We start from the raw sequence: 16,469 nt of genomic DNA on the forward strand, positions 1-16,469 counted from the left end.
CTGCACGTGCGTTTTCATTTACACCAGTATGAGACAAATTCATAACATGGGGAATATTTCTACCGCTATAGTTTCTAATAATAGCCCCGGCCTGTTTTAGAGACCGGCTTTAATTTGCCACCGCCAGCGCGAACCCGGCCACTGTTAGAGACCCGGCCGCTAATGGAATACAGGCCAGTATTAGAGAATTTGTGGTATAAAAAAAATGGGAGTATGGAAAGTAGGTACTGAAAAAAACTTGTTTGTTTATTTTTTTTCCCAAAAAATATTTCTAATTTCCACCATTTTCCCCACTTTAGCCTGCTTTACTTAAGGAAATGTACATGCTGTGAAAAAAGTAAGAATGTTGAAGAAAATGCCTTGTACTCGTATTGGTATTCGGTATCGGCAAGTACTTAAATCAAAGTACTCGAATCGGTTTTAGAAGTGTCAAAATATCAGATCGGAACGGGAGCTCACAAAAGCGGATCAGGACATTATATTTCTGCTTTAACGCTTCATGTACTTGCTGGAGCGTGTATTCTACCTCATCCCACCAATGGCAGCCGCCCGCAACATGTCCTCTCCCAAAGCGAACAAGCCAACCGCACCGGACCCCCGAGGTAAAGTGGGCCGACTTTAACGCCCCCTTTGGCCGTTCCTGACCCGACAGGAGGATGGGGACAGTGCAGGACTACATTCTACTGCCCTCGCTCTTCTTCCCCTTTGTGTTGGCGCTGGGCCCGGCGTGTACATTGTGCGATCTGTGTCTGCTCGCTGCTATATTTACCACAGCCCGCAGCGCCTCATGGTCGGCGCGTTAGCCACACGAGTGCTCCGCCAGCGCTTCGCCCTCTGAACAGGAGTGGGGGCACACATCATCATACGTTACATTTACATTACATCTTTGTTGGTGCAGCGTCTCACAATGTGTTGAATTCCACTAGGATTAAAAAGCCACAGTGATGAGAAAATGTAGCAAAGGTGAGCGGGGATTTTGGATCTGCTTTGTTTTTAAAAGTGACAAATTAAAAATGTCGCCTTGTTGTTTTGGGTTCAAAGCTCAACAAATCAGACAGAGAATTAGGAATTGAAAAATCCCTCTGGAAAAAACGTCATAATGTTTTTGAGTCCAAGCCTGGAAAGTCTGGAGTCTGTAGGAACTACTAAAGCAGAGGATGTTGTTGCAAAGAGTGGAACTTCTTTTAAACAATGGTGGAAACCTCTGGGAACCTCATGATTCAATGATACGCAATACACGGCTCACGCTAACATTCAATACACCGTGTTCCAAATTATTTTGCAAATGTCATTTTTCTATGATTTTCTAAATTGTCAACTCAAATGACAGTCAGCATCATTTTCCAAGTCTTTTACCACTTAACTGCCACCTTAGGTTTAGGGTAAACAATGATTTACAACCAAATCTCAAAGTGTATTGACTGGAGAGATTACAGCCTATATGCCAGTGTGATACCTAATTTGAAAGCCAAGACCTTCTAGTCTGTAAAAATATGTGTGAGATGTGTGTGAGTGAAACACAACTTACGTTACATTTGCCGTTCTTAACCATAATTATATCCTGATTAGGGTTAACTAACCCTAACCCCCTGATCAGGGGGAACGGCAGGTAACAGGTTAACTGGTAGAGGATCATTTGAATGTGGTTGAAAAAACCTCCCAGTGACAGTATTTTTTTCAAAATACAATATAGTAAAACATATTTGAATTTGCAGCAATAGGAGGTCAAATTTACTGAAATCAAAAACATCTAAAAAGGTCAAGTTGTATTTTAACATAGGACCCCAGGACCGCAGCCTTGTTGAGACATTGTTGCCATTCACCAACAATCCACTACTCCATCCATCTGACCATCCAGGGTTACACAGCCTCATCAGTGAACAAGACGTTTGAAAATGAGTCTTCATGTATTTCGGAGCCTTGGCAGCCATTTCTGTTCATCAGCTTCAATTATCACGTTAGGGGAGGCCGGATAGAAGGTTTATGCACAACTGCAGCCTCTGGAGGGTCCTACACCTTGATGTTCGGGAGACTCCAGAGGCGAAGACAAAGCAGCAGACAGGTATTTGAAGCTACTGGTGGCTTCAAATACCTGTCTGCTGCTTTGTAGCAACTGTTCTCTTAATCTGATGTATTTGTCTGAAGGAAAACCATCCTCACTGTGCTTTTATCTGCACAAACCCATGTGTGCTCTGAATCAGTGAATCACTGAAACAGTACGATGATTACACTTGATATTTCGTGAAACTTTTGTCTCTTTTTCCATCTGTGCTGTATCAGCTCCACTGCAGAACTTTAAACACTACATTACTTTATTAGGTTTTAGCATGTTCTTCAAAATCATTGTAATAAACTCTCTCATTTGTTCTCTCTAATTCAGTGTTTTGCATTTTCAGCTGTAATATTCATAGTCAAAGGCTACAACTGCGCTTGGCTATAAACAACAATATAAACTCCATACAGACCTGATTTGGCCCATGACCATCATGTTAAAACTGTCTGTTTCTGCCTTTATGAACAATAACTGTCACTGCGGTCACATTAGCAGAACAGTGTATTCATTTTATGTTAAAACTGGCCTTTAACATTGCTCCAATGATATCCATGAGTCCAGCAATGACAGGAAACATCTCACTCTACATTGACATTGGGATCATTTCATTTGGTTGTTCTGTGAATTTTTTAGAGAAAAAACATAAGCTTAATATCCAAAGCTAACTGATACGTATGTAAACGAATGACAGCTGCTATGCTAAGCTACGCCATAGGAATGAATGGGCCGCTAAGCTAACGTTAGCAACACTCACAATAAAAAACAGATCCTACAGTTAGAAAATGGATGGGTTTAGTTTTTTTTTTTAATGTTTTCAGGGTTTTAAAGGAATAGGCCACCGTTTTCACATACTGAGATATGTTCTCACTTTAGCTTAGACGAGTTCATTTGTACCTGTCTGGTCTTCACGTGTGCCCTCCGTTAGCATTTATCCTCACTTTGGCATCCGCACAGTAAAGTGAAGTTATTACTGCGCGAATGTCGAAGTACCCCGGTATTATTACGCCTTACAACATAGTTCCCCTTTTATCCGCTTAGAAAATCCACATTGTTTAATTTTGCGTAACTAGACTTTATCGAGTAACACTTCACGTAACCATATTTAAATAGGGAAAACGTGGGAGAGCTTGGTAGCTACTATCTTGACCTCGTTTGGAGCTATAGAGGAGAGAGGGAGAGGCTAAATGCTAACGCCGTCTGCGCTGTGTTTATGTGACTGAGGGCACGCGTGAAGACCAGACAGGTACAAATGAACTCGTCTAAGCTCAGGTAAGAACTTATCTCAGTATGTAAAAACGGTGGCCTATTCCTTTAAAGGGGGGGTATTATGCAAAATCAACTTTTTCAAGCTTTACATCATGTTATTATGTCATTCCCTCATTAAAAACATGCCTGAAGTGTTGCCTTGGCACATTCACGTATTTTTGAGTAATCTGTAAAAACTCTGATGGCGGCCATTTTAGGGATAGGTTTGCCTGAGTCCTCCTAGGAACGCCCCCACCTCCTGGAGACGCCTCCGAGCTTTCGTCACCAGCCGAGTAACCAACCACTGCTCCTCAGCAGAACCCCCTCCCCACTGATGCCACAGACAGCGTGTGGAGGGGGCGTGTCGGAAAGGGTCAGAGGTTCTTAAAGAGACAGAGGCCTATTTCAAGACATTCACTACAGCCATTTTGAGAGAGCAATTTTATACAAGGCAGTTATTCTAATTTACTGCATTTACAGACCAACAGAAGGTTTGGTCATCATTATAGTGTGATATAGACTGGTGCTATGTGATTGAAAAAAGCATAATACCCCCTCTTTAAGTGAGTACTTCTATCTCTAGTTTAATTTTTGTGTGCTCACCCCCTCCTCCTCATTTGGAGAGAACGGCCCTGAAGTTTTGGAATGTCTGCAGATGCGTGTATATGTCTCACGTCTTCAGCCGCTGCCGTCTCCCACACAGAAAACAACCATACCATTTGGATTACAGCATCATCCCGGTCTCCTTTTGCAGTAAACGTGGACACAAAATATGTCAGTATTTGTGAATTAATAGGAAAGCGGCTTTTGCAGCTCGATAATGTAGTTACTTCCAGGAAATCCCCGGCTCAGTAAGGACAAAACTTCATAATGTAAAGGATTAAGTTTAGTCATTTTTATACTCTAACATTAAAAAAGGTGGTTTAGTGGCCGCTAAGCCTCCTCTTTCATTATGTAAATAATGGAGAAACCACATACATGATACAAGTATCATCACATCAACATGCTCCAACCTTTATAAAGGGACTGTCTTTACTGTTTAATGGTCTGTGGAGAGAACCCTGGCAGAATGTCGTCGGAGGCTCTAACCACTGAGCCACCGCCTGTCGCTGCACGTGCGCCTGCAGTGAAAGCGCCGAGTAAGCCTGCTCATTAGGAGGCGAGCGGGAAAACAAACAGTGTGGGCGGCTGGATTAGTGCTGCTGTTACTCCACATGTCCGTTACATAAACAGTCTCCGTGGCACCAGCGCGGCTCCACCCGCCCGACGAGGCGGCCACGGGTGATAGTTAACTGGACGAGTGTGGACGCCGAGATAAGAATTTTGGTTTGAACCTCTTATTCTCGCTGTGACCACTTTGATTTAAATGAGGTCAGCGAAAACCACTGGCTGTGAGCTGTGGGAAAAGGAAACAGTCAGCAATCTGGGATTTTGAGGAAAGTACCAATCGCAGGTACTAGGAGTTTTTGAGGATCTGTACATTAGGGTAGTACATTTAAAAGAGAAATGACGACTTTCTGCTACACCTGATTCTTCTAAGACTCCAGTGTGCTGATTTATTGTGAATGCCACGGCCTCACAAAAAGGAAAGAGTTTGTCCCAGTCGTGCTGCCATACGCATGTGCATGTCTCCAACCAAAGAGTGCAAAAACAACAGCACAGGTTTCAGAAGTCCACGTAGACACGAAAGCCCGTTGACCTCCAGACTGAACCCCTGTGTTCCCTTCCTATTTGCCTACGGACTAGAATATTCAAAGCCGTCATAATAAACATTAGCACAAACAACATTGCATAAGCGCGCTCTCTGCTGCAGCCCTGCTCATTTCAAATGTTCTTGTGTAACAGTCCGGGACCTGAGCGCGGGCCGTCAGTGCGGTGTATGTGAGGGGGGGGGGGGGGCGGGGACGCTAGCTTGACCTGTGCATGCACCGGAGGCTAACAGCGGCGACAGGAGAGCCCGGTGATTAGCCACACATACAGCCGCACTCTGCACAATGAGCCGGGAACACAATGCTGCTCACAGTGACACAGTAACTCGGCCGGGGACACGAGCACAGCACAAACTGGAGCACACAGACACCAGACATGGCAACACCAAAACTAGGGCTTAACCCAGGTCTGAACCGAAAAACCTCCTCATCGGCCCCTTCTCGGGCAGCTTTCAGTATTAAAGGTTAGTGACTGAACTTTGGAGGTTCTTAGCTTTCAAATGAGGTACAGCATACATCCACACGGCTCTGAGCGGTGCTGTAATTGTGGCCAATGCGACAGCAAAACAAAAGTGTGCGATAACAGTAGTTTAGCCTATATGTGGAAGAGAAAAATATGGTACTGGACCTAAATAAGCGGTGCACAGATTGCTACAAAGTCTACAATTATCTTCAACCCTGAAGGCAAAAGAATCTCATGAGCCCAGACTAAACCAGGACTAAAACAGGACTAAACATGGATCAACTGTAGGTCTAAACCAGGCCTAAGGCTGAACTAGAACTAAGGTCTGCATCAGGACTAATCCAGGAATAATAGCCACCCAATGTCATGTCCACGTCAGATTCAGGACCACATTCAAGCTGCCATGACATCACCACTTAAAAACAAGCCTTCCAAAGTTTGGCCCTTACAGTACTTTAATATATAGGTACATAATGTGAAAATGTAGTACTTGTGATGAAAAGCTACTTTAAAGTGAGGGATTGTAGAGTGTTTCGTCAAATATGAAGTGTGTGTGTGTCTCAGGACAATAACGTCCTCAGTCCAACCTTCAGTGCCAGTCGTTAAGACTCATTACAGCTCAGTGGCTGAACTCTGGAGGTTCTTAGCTTTCAACTGAGGAATGGCCTGTTCACACTAAATTGCTGTTGCAGTTCATGTGCAGCTTTGAGCAAACCCCTAAATGCTGGCAAATATGGTTGACCCAGCGAGAAATAATAATAATCTCAGAGGAATATGTATATGTATATGTATATGTATATGTATATGTATATGTATATGTATATGTATATGTATATGTATATGTATATGTATATGTAATCAACCACAAGTATATACTACATTAAAGGAATAGGCCACCGTTTTTACATACCGAGATATGTTCTTACCTGAGCTTAGACGAGTTAATTTGTACCTGTCTGGTCTTCACGCGTGGCCTCAGTCACATAAACACGGCACAGACGGCGTTAGCATTTAGCCTCTCCTCTTCCACCTTTTCCCAATTTAAATATGGCTACGTGAAGTGTTACTCTATAAATGTATAATTACACAAAATTAAACAATGTGGATTTTCTAAGTGGATAAAAAGGGACTATATTATAAGGTGTAATAGTACCAGGAGGAGTAGTTCTAAATCCGAACAGTAATATCTTCACTTTACTGTGCAGACGCTGAAGTACCCCTGGTATTATTACGCCTTACAATATAGTTCCCTTTTTTAACCACTTAGAAATTGTCAATTGTGTAATTTTGTGTACTTATACTTTGTAGTGTAACACTTCACGTAACCATATTTAAAATAGGGGAAACGTAGAAGAGCTTGGTAGCTTCTATCTTCTCATTTAAAGCTATAGAGGAGAGGCTAAATGCTAACACCGTCTGTGCTGTGTTTACGTGACTGAGGGCACGCGTGAAGACCAGACAGGTACAAATGAACTCGTCTAAGCTCAGGTAAGAACTTATCTCAGCATGTAAAAACGGTGGCCTATTCCTTTAAGAGAAAACTATTTATCTTTATGTGGGAAAAGTTTCATAATAAATATGATTTCCATGCATCTTTCACAGCCATGTGATGAATCGTAAAAAAATTATCTGCAGATTAATCGATAACCAAAGTAATCTTTATTTACGCAGCCCTAAAGGCGTGATTATATTAGGCTGTTGCCAAAAGTGATATTTTTAAATCCGCCCATGGCCCAATGACAACTGTGAGCAGCTTTTGGGCTCCAATAGGGTGTCAGAATGGAGTTACATTTGGACATGACATTTGTTGATAGGTCCATTGTTTGGATGTTTGGTGCAGCCCTGAGAGTTATCCACTAGGGCGGGGCGATACGGCCTACAATCTATATCACAATATAAAAAAGAAATATCACGATAATGATATGTTTGACGATATAACTGAAACTGGACAAATGACTTCAAAATCCCAGCATTACGCCTCTTTCCTTACAAATATGATCTACAGCCTTCATCTTTTTAAGCACCTGCCCCCGTGTCCTACAGAACACCTATAGGGCTGAACGATATGGAGGAAATTTCATATCTCGATATTCATGCCAGATATATCTCGATATCGATACGATACAGGTTCAGTGGAAAAACAAGCATTTTTCCAAAAAAAACCCCAACATAATAATAAAGAGTGCAGTTTTTTGAAAATCTATATAGTTTATGTTTTGCTTTTTCGATATTAATATTTTGAATGTTCATATCTCGATATCGATACGATAACGATATATCTTTCAGCCTTAAGTCCGTGTAACATAAATCATATTGTGTCCACAGCGATGTAAAAAATTACAACAATATTAAACAATGATATGGCGATAACGCCCCTATGATCCACTGTGGTGGTATTGGGCTATATGAAAACAATGGACACATTGATTATGTGCCACCTTAAGGTATCGTTAAAATCTTTGAAAAAGTAGCAGACATGGCAGTGTGGATGATGATGACTGGCTAATCTTGAACTTTCCTCAGAAAATTTTCTGCACTGGAAAGAGAACATTCCTCTGAGGAAGACATTACATAAATCTACTTGCATTAAGAGATGAAATCTTAAGTCTGAGTAGATTTGGGCTAGTCTTAAATAAAATCAAACCTCTTATTGCCAATGGAACAAGTACTTTTTGTATTTGATAATTTCATGTGAACAATATATCTTTTGAAAAGTAAAAGTGGATTGTCTGATATGAAGTGTCAAAACCAAATTCAACCTAAAGAACCTTTTTTCAAGCCATTTTAGCTTAAGCTTTAAGATGGTTATTTTTTCCAGTTTGAACCAGTGGAACAAACATAAGTCTGAACAGTGACCAGGGCTGGTCTATCCAGGAACACTGCTTTCCTAAACCACTACCAAACTTCCACCAGCACAATAGTTGGAATCAGTGCGTGGACAAACGCACGTTCAGCTGTTTTATCTCCTGCCCTGCTGTCCCGTGCTAACCCACACTCTGACAGTTGTGTGGCGCTCTCCTCTGCACCGCTCTGCATCTGTTACGTAAAGACAACGACAACAACACGACATTTCAACACTTTCACACCGCGTACGCGCTGTCACCGAGCCTCTACGTTCAGGTTTCTAACCATATTTTCTACATACGCTGCTGATTCCCCGGTCCCGTGGTCCTCCTCCAGTATCCGTGCGCAGTCCGTGACAGCAGCTGCCTCGCTCAGCACATTTCACTTTTCCCACGAGGAGCGAGACGAACAGGATCAATGACAGCGAACCCCGCGAGGGAGGGAAGTTTTAGAAGCGCGCGGAAAGGCGCCTCGCGGGGAGGATAGGCAAATGAGAAGTGTTTTTACCGTTTCTACGCGTTGGTAAATCCGGGGACACGTCCGACCGACTGCGCCGCTCGGTCCATCCATGTATTTACACCGTCAGACCAGTCCCGAGCCGTCCCGAGCAGTCCCGACCAATCCCGACGCGCGACAGCGTGGCGTCACATCCGCACGCGCTTCAGACCGGGCACACACTGGCCACGTTTTGTGCGCGTTTCTGACCCTGCTCTGTGTGAACGCATTGCCTTCTGACGGATTTCATTGAAGGTGAGTTGGAGCGGCCACACTGAGCTCTACGTAACGCGCGCCGGAGCGACGCACAGGACGCACTCCTCCAAATAAAACCAATCCTATTGTTCCACGCGCGTGTTCCGCGCTGTGCGATATGTCGCAGTGTGTTTAGCCCGTGACACGCACCTGTAATCCGCCTCACAAAGATCCGCTCTGGAGGAGAGGCGCGCTCCAGGCTGGAGGAGGAGGACATTTTTATAGGCTATATCTACATGTATTTAGAATACTCATTATGAGTAACTGTCTTCTGGTAAAGTAACTCTTTCATTTGAGAGTATTTAGAATACAGTTACTTTTCAAATATCAAGGGAGTATTTCTCAATCGCAAATGTTTGCTTCATATTGCACCACATTATTAAAATGGTTCACCGTTTTTCCATACTGAGATATGTTCTTACCTGATCTTAGACAAGTTGATGCGTACCTGTCTGGTCTTTGGGTGTGCCCTAAGTCAAAGAGCAAAGATGTTGTTAGCATTTGGCCTCTCCCAATGTGTTCCTATAGCTCCAGGGTGAAGTTGGAAGTTACCGAGCTCTTCCACGTGCACAAAGACCAGACAGGTATGTATGAACTCGTCTAGGCTCAGGTGAGAACATATCTCAGTATGGAAAACAGTGAACTATTCCTTTAAGAAAGAACTTTAAATCTTGACCTATTTTTCCTCCTAAAATAAAATAAAGACTGAAAAGGCCTTATGACACAGTTCATATATACACAGGAGTCACATGATGCTGTATCTGCTGCTCCATATGCCAACAAGTTTAAAACACATGTTCCAACAATCATAGTCTTCATTAATTAATTATACGCCATATTGATACATAAATATAATGATAATCAATGTGAAATATTCTAAAAGTATTCAAAGTATTCAGAATATAATACTCTGAGTGTGCCAAAGTTTGAATGTGAACAATGACCAGTCTTGAATGAAATAAAGTGGTCAGACTTGTGATAGACTTGTGGTAGAACCATAGCGCTGACTGAATGGAACGAGCCTCTTAAAGGCCCGGGGTGCAGAGTGGCGCCTCTGTCCTTCGCTCCTATCTTTGCCGGGTCTATAAATAGCTTCTTATTTCTCGTGAATGGCTCCGGGGGATTTACGGAACGGGACTAAAACACCGCTGTGAGCGTGACAGCCACAGCAGCGGGATTACGGCCCGCCTCTCAGAGCTCCGGGCGTAATTGAATCGGAATATTAAATTAAACTCATTGAATCAACGAAGTGGACGCACAATCACGTATTCATCTGACGTTTAAAGATAAATAGTGTGTCGCCCTGAAGGGTTCACAGAGAGGAGTGATTCAGCCTGGACTGACTCAGACAGAGACAAAAGCAGCCGATAGAAAGATTTATATATATATATATATATATATATATAGAGAGAGAGAGAGAGACTTAGACGTATATATATGTATATGGCGATCAGACCCCGGCGGTACACATATATATTATAGTTAGTATGGAAGTTTAGGTTAGTATGGAAGTGTAGGTTAGTATGGAAGTGTAGGTTAGAATGGAAGTTTAGGTTAGTATGGAAGTTTAGGTTAGTATGGAAGTTTAGGTTAGTATGGAAGTGTAGGTTAGTATGGAAGTTTAGGTTAGTATGGAAGTGTAGGTTAGTATGGAAGTGTAGGTTAGTATGGAAGTGTAGGTTAGTATGGAAGTGTAGGTTAGTATGGAAGTTTAGGTTAGTATGGAAGTGTAGGTTAGTATGGAAGTGTAGGTAAGTATGGAAGTGTAGGTTAGTATGGAAGTGTAGGTTAGTATGGACGAGTAGGTTAGTATGGATGGGTAGGTTAGTATGGAAGTGTAGGTTAGCATGGAGGAGTAGGTTAGTATGGATGTGTAGGTTAGTATGGAAGTGTAGGTTAGTATGGAAGTGTAGGTTAGCATGGACGAGTAGGTTAGTATGGAAGTGTAGGTTAGTATGGATGTGTAGGTTAGTATGGATGTGTAGGTTAGTATGGATGTGTAGGTTAGTATGGATGTGTAGGTTAGTATGGATGTGTAGGTTAGTATGGAAGTTTAGGTTAGTATGGAAGTGTAGGTTAGTATGGAAGTTTAGGTTAGTATGGAAGTTTAGGTTAGTATAGATGTGTAGGTTAGTATGGAAGTGTAGGTTAGTATGGAAGTTTAGGTTAGTATGGAAGTGTAGGTTAGTATGGAAGTGTAGGTTAGTATGGAAGTTTAGGTTAGTATAGATGTGTAGGTTAGTATGGAAGTGTAGGTTAGTATGGAAGTTTAGTTTAGTATGGAAGTTTAGGTTAGTATGGAAGTTTAGGTTAGTATGGAAGTGTAGGTTAGTATGGAAGTGTAGGTTAGTATGGAAGTTTAGGTTAGTATGGAAGTGTAGGTTAGTATGGAAGTGTAGGTTAGTATGGAAGTGTAGGTAAGTATGGAAGTGTAGGTTAGTATGGAAGTGTAGGTTAGTATGGAAGTGTAGGTAAGTATGGAAGTTTAGGTTAGTATGGAAGTGTAGGTTAGTATGGAAGTGTAGGTTAGTATGGAAGTGTAGGTTAGTATGGAAGTGTAGGTAAGTATGGAAGTGTAGGTTAGTATGGAAGTGTAGGTAAGTATGGAAGTGTAGGTTAGTATGGAAGTGTAGGTTAGTATGGAAGTGTAGGTAAGTATGGAAGTGTAGGTTAGTATGGAAGTGTAGGTTAGTATGGAAGTGTAGGTTAGTATGGAAGTGTAGGTTAGTATGGAAGTGTAGGTAAGTATGGAAGTGTAGGTTAGTATGGAAGTTTAGGTTAGCATGGACGAGTAGGTAAGTATGGAAGTTTAGGTTAGTATGGAAGTGTAGGTTAGTATGGAAGTGTAGGTTAGTATGGAAGTGTAGGTTAGTATGGAAGTGTAGGTAAGTATGGAAGTGTAGGTTAGTATGGATGGGTAGGTTAGTATGGAAGTGTAGGTTAGCATGGACGAGTAGGTTAGTATGGATGTGTAGGTTAGTATGGAAGTGTAGGTTAGTATGGAAGTGTAGGTTAGCATGGACGAGTAGGTTAGTATGGAAGTGTAGGTTAGTATGGATGTGTAGGTAAGTATGGAAGTGTAGGTTAGTATGGAAGTGTAGGTTAGTATGGAAGTGTAGGTTAGTATGGAAGTGTAGGTTAGTATGGAAGTGTAGGTAAGTATGGAAGTGTAGGTTAGTATGGAAGTTTAGGTTAGCATGGACGAGTAGGTAAGTATGGAAGTTTAGGTTAGTATGGAAGTGTAGGTTAGTATGGAAGTGTAGGTTAGTATGGAAGTGTAGGTTAGTATGGAAGTGTAGGTAAGTATGGAAGTGTAGGTTAGTATGGATGGGTAGGTTAGTATGGAAGTGTAGGTTAGCATGGACGAGTAGGTTAGTATGGATGTGTAGGTTAGTATGGAAGTGTAGGTTAGTATGGAAGTGTAGGTTAGCATGGACGAGTAGGTTAGTATGGAAGTGTAGGTTAGTATGGATGTGTAGGTTAGTATGGATGTGTAGGTTAGTATGGATGTGTAGGTTAGCATGGACGAGTAGGTTAGTATGGATGTGTAGGTTAGTATGGAAGTGTAGGTTAGTATGGAAGTGTAGGTTAGTATGGAAGTGTAGGTTAGCATGGACGAGTAGGTTAGTATGGAAGTGTAGGTTAGTATGGATGTGTAGGTTAGTATGGATGTGTAGGTTAGTATGGACGAGTAGGTTAGTATGGAAGTGTAGGTTAGTATGGAAGTATAGGTTAGTATGGATGTGTAGGTTAGTATGGAAGTGTAGGTTAGTATGGAAGTATAGGTTAGTATGGAAGTGTAGGTTAGTATGGACGAGTAGGTTAGTATGGAAGTGTAGGTTAGTATGGAAGTATAGGTTAGTATGGATGTGTAGGTTAGTATGGAAGTGTAGGTTAGTATGGAAGTATAGGTTAGTATGGATGTGTAGGTTAGTATGGATGTGTAGGTTAGTATGGACGAGTAGGTTAGTATGGAAGTGTAGGTTAGTATGGAAGTATAGGTTAGTATGGATGTGTAGGTTAGTATGGAAGTGTAGGTTAGTGTGGACGAGTAGGTTAGTATGGATGTGTAGGTTAGTATAGAATGGGTAGGTTAGTGGACACTGTTGGTGGAATGGGAGACCGGTGAGGGATGTAGCAGGGAGAGGCCGTGGATATAAGAGGCGGTGAAGGGGCGGAGGTGGGTTGCAGTACAGCTGGGAAGCGGACGGGCCATGATTAACCTCTTAACCCCCGCCTTTCCCGTGTGCATCACTCCAGTTTGGCTTTAAAAGTTTATTGATTGTAGGGCTTACAGTATAGACCAGTGTGACACTTCATTTGAAAGCTAAGACCTACAAATCTGATCTAAAAGGATCTTATTGCATTTTTGTATGTTTTTTTTTTCATTGCTTTTTTTTCACATTCGGTTGTGTTTTTGTCACTTTTCCATCGCTTAGAGGTCAACTACAAAAGGTTTGATGTGATTAAAAATATTGATCTAAATTAATCCCACTTTTCTTTAGCAGCACAGACACTTTTTCATGAACTTATTTAACAACAAACATTTCCGATGAGTTGTGTAGGTCTTAGCTTTCAAATGAGGCTCTACTCTGGCCTATAGGCTGTAAGTTCCAGTTGAGAGGCTTTTAGATTTGGGTAAAGCTGTAGAAAATGTGCTCGACTGGAGAAATAAAGCAGCCCCAGTCGTCCACACTTCTCTTACGCAGTAGTACTGTCAGTCTTACTTCAGAGAAATACTTTTGTCCTGCGTACGCCAGCCTGATGTTCCCGTGTTTGGCAGAGGCACAGAGAGCAGAGTGAAACCGATACTGCAGCGTCTGGCCACCTCGCCCTGAGCCAATGAGCGCTCCTCTGCTGCTGCTGCACGCCGAAACTCAGCCCCAGCCTGGACTAAACAAGTGGCTGCACAAGTGCTTGACTGGAGCTTGAGCTTACAGTCTATTGCACAGAGTGACGCCTCATTTGAAAGCTAAGACCTACAAAATCTCGCATCATATTTTTGATGTTTTTTTTTGTGTCACCTTTCCGGTTGCGTTTTCATCCTCATTTACGTCTCGATACGGTCGCTATTTTGATGTTTTTTTTTTCAAGGAGCTTTTAGATTTGGGTCAAGTCGAACTGGAGAAAATGTGTTTGGCTAAAGTGGGGGTTAAGAGGTTGAAGAAAGACCATGAGAGTTAGTTCATATTCTCCTCTGAAACCTTCATTCTGTCTACACCAGAGAAATAACAAAGCTGAAATACACAACTACAGCAGCAGTAGCAGCAGTAGTAGTAGTAGTAGTAGTAGTAGTAGTAGTAGTAGTAGTATGTGACTTTGTTCATACAAGACTAATCATTAATATTAATACTAAACCAACATGAAAGAGTTTGTCATTTATAAAGTAAGAAGTATTTGATAAATCTATGTGAAAAGCCCAGCTGCTTCACGTTTGTCATGTGATATGCCAAACCAGAAAAAAAGCCTCACTTAAAAACATTACTGAAGCTGAATGGAATATGGAAAAAAAAAGAAAAAAAAAGAATCAATCATTCAAGTGCAGAATATAGCAAAGTCCGTGCGCCTGCCTGTGTCAGAACGTTCAGTCTTTCAGCGCCCTCTGGTGGCGGACAGGGCCTGATGCATTTGATACTGTCATGTGTACACAGGGTTCATTCATACTGCAGAAGACGCCGAGAGCTGCAGGAGCAAAGTAAAGTCATTTTTGCCCTGTCTTGTATGTGGTCAGTATGTGGTCAGTATATGGTCAGTATGTGGTCAGTATATGGTCAGTATATGGTCAGTATGTGGTCCGTATGTGGTCAGTATGTGGTCAGTATATGGTCAGTATGTGGTCAGTATGGTCAGTATATGGTCAGTATGTGGTCAGTATGTGGTCAGTATGTGGTCAGTATATGGTCAGTATATGGTCAGTATGTGGTCAGTATATGGTCAGTATGTGGTCAGTATGTGGTCAGTATGTGGTCAGTATATGGTCAGTATGTGGTCAGTATATGGTCAGTATGTGGTCAGTATATGGTCAGTATGTGGTCAGCATATGGTCAGTATATGGTGAGTATGTGGTCAGTATGTGGTCAGATACTGAGGGAGGGATTTATAAATGAACAGGTCTGACAAAGAGGACCAGCCCACATGTTCATAAAGTACACAATGATGTGTAAAGGTATCAGTTGTGACAATATTCACAAACATGAGCGCAATCTCCTCATTCTGATGATCTACAACATTTATTAATTTTCTGTGTGGAGATTTCTTCAAAAAAGTGTCTCTCTCCCAAAGAATTGAGTTGGTCCCGTCCTCCATCCTTTTCTTGTTTGACGGCACATCTGCACAGCGCCATGGTAAAGGGTCTCAACTTATATAGCGCTTTTCCACCTACATTAGGCACTCAAAGCGTTTTACAGCAAGGATCCACTCACCCATTCATGCTCTCATTCATACACCAATGCACGCAGACACTGGGGGCAATGTGGGTGAAGTGTCTTGCCCAAGGACACAACGACAGTGTACACTTTCAGGAGGTGGGATTCGAACCTCCGACCTTCCGAGCATGAGACGACCCGCTCTACCATCTGTGCCACTGTCGCCCCACTGTCGCCATCTACTGTTCAGACAGTAGTAGTAGTGCAGTGTTCTTAATTAGGCTTTTAACATGAACCAAACATGTGGACAGATTGACTTTTCCCTTTGGAGCAGGGGTGTCAAACATACGGCCCGCGGACCTGATCTGGCCCGCGAGAGAATTTAATCCTGACCCTGCCCTGTAGAGCATAAATTCCGGAATTATGTTTAATTATGTTTAAAAGTAAGTCTCTAGCCTGTTCCTGTGGGGAGTTCTAGCCACTAGGGGGCATTACATTTTAAAAAAGGAAAGAGTTCCACATGTGTCCAGCAGACATAATAAGAGCTCAGGATATGAACAACACATGACATAGCCATGTGGTAAATGGACAGTCTGCCCTAGGGCGGCTGTGGCTTCAATTACAGTTTACCACCACCGAGTGTGGAGTGAATGAATGATGACTTCTCTGTAGTACTTTGAGGGACTTGTGACAAAGGCTTGTAAAATGCAATACAAGTGTAAGCCGTTGTCATTAATGAAGCTACAGTCAAGTTGGAGCTTTGACCAAATCACAGCTTATTGTTATTCATTTATTGGAAAATGTTTCTCAATTATATGTGGCCCGTGAATTTTGGCCTGCAACCCAAAATTTGTTTGACACCCTTGCTTTGGAGCCTTTAAAGAAGAGTAGTGGAGTAGAAAGTATTATTTTCCTCTTTCAAATGTAATAAAATGCTACTCAAGTGAAGCACAGATCCTCAAAAAGTCTACTTAAATACAGTACTTGAATAAAAAATAAAATAACCAGAGTCCTAGTCAAGTCTAGGTGGCGTTGTTTGT

The 16,469-nt window shown here is 42.1% G+C and overlaps 1 protein-coding gene across 1 annotated transcript in view; it reads right to left on the bottom strand.

Annotated features, from left to right (window-relative positions):
* The window catches only part of map3k13 (mitogen-activated protein kinase kinase kinase 13), a 71,674-nt gene extending 62,749 nt beyond the window's left edge, over positions 1-8,925 (bottom strand). The window contains exon 1 of the mRNA XM_079562866.1: positions 8,822-8,925. The gene's annotated coding sequence lies outside the window, so the exon portion shown is untranslated. The remainder of the gene's footprint in view (positions 1-8,821) is intronic.
* Positions 8,926-16,469: the final 7,544 nt, after the last annotated feature.

The sequence above is a fragment of the Gobius niger genome (assembly GCF_951799975.1).
Source record: "Gobius niger genome assembly, chromosome: 9".
Classification (NCBI taxonomy): domain Eukaryota; kingdom Metazoa; phylum Chordata; class Actinopteri; order Gobiiformes; family Gobiidae; genus Gobius; species Gobius niger.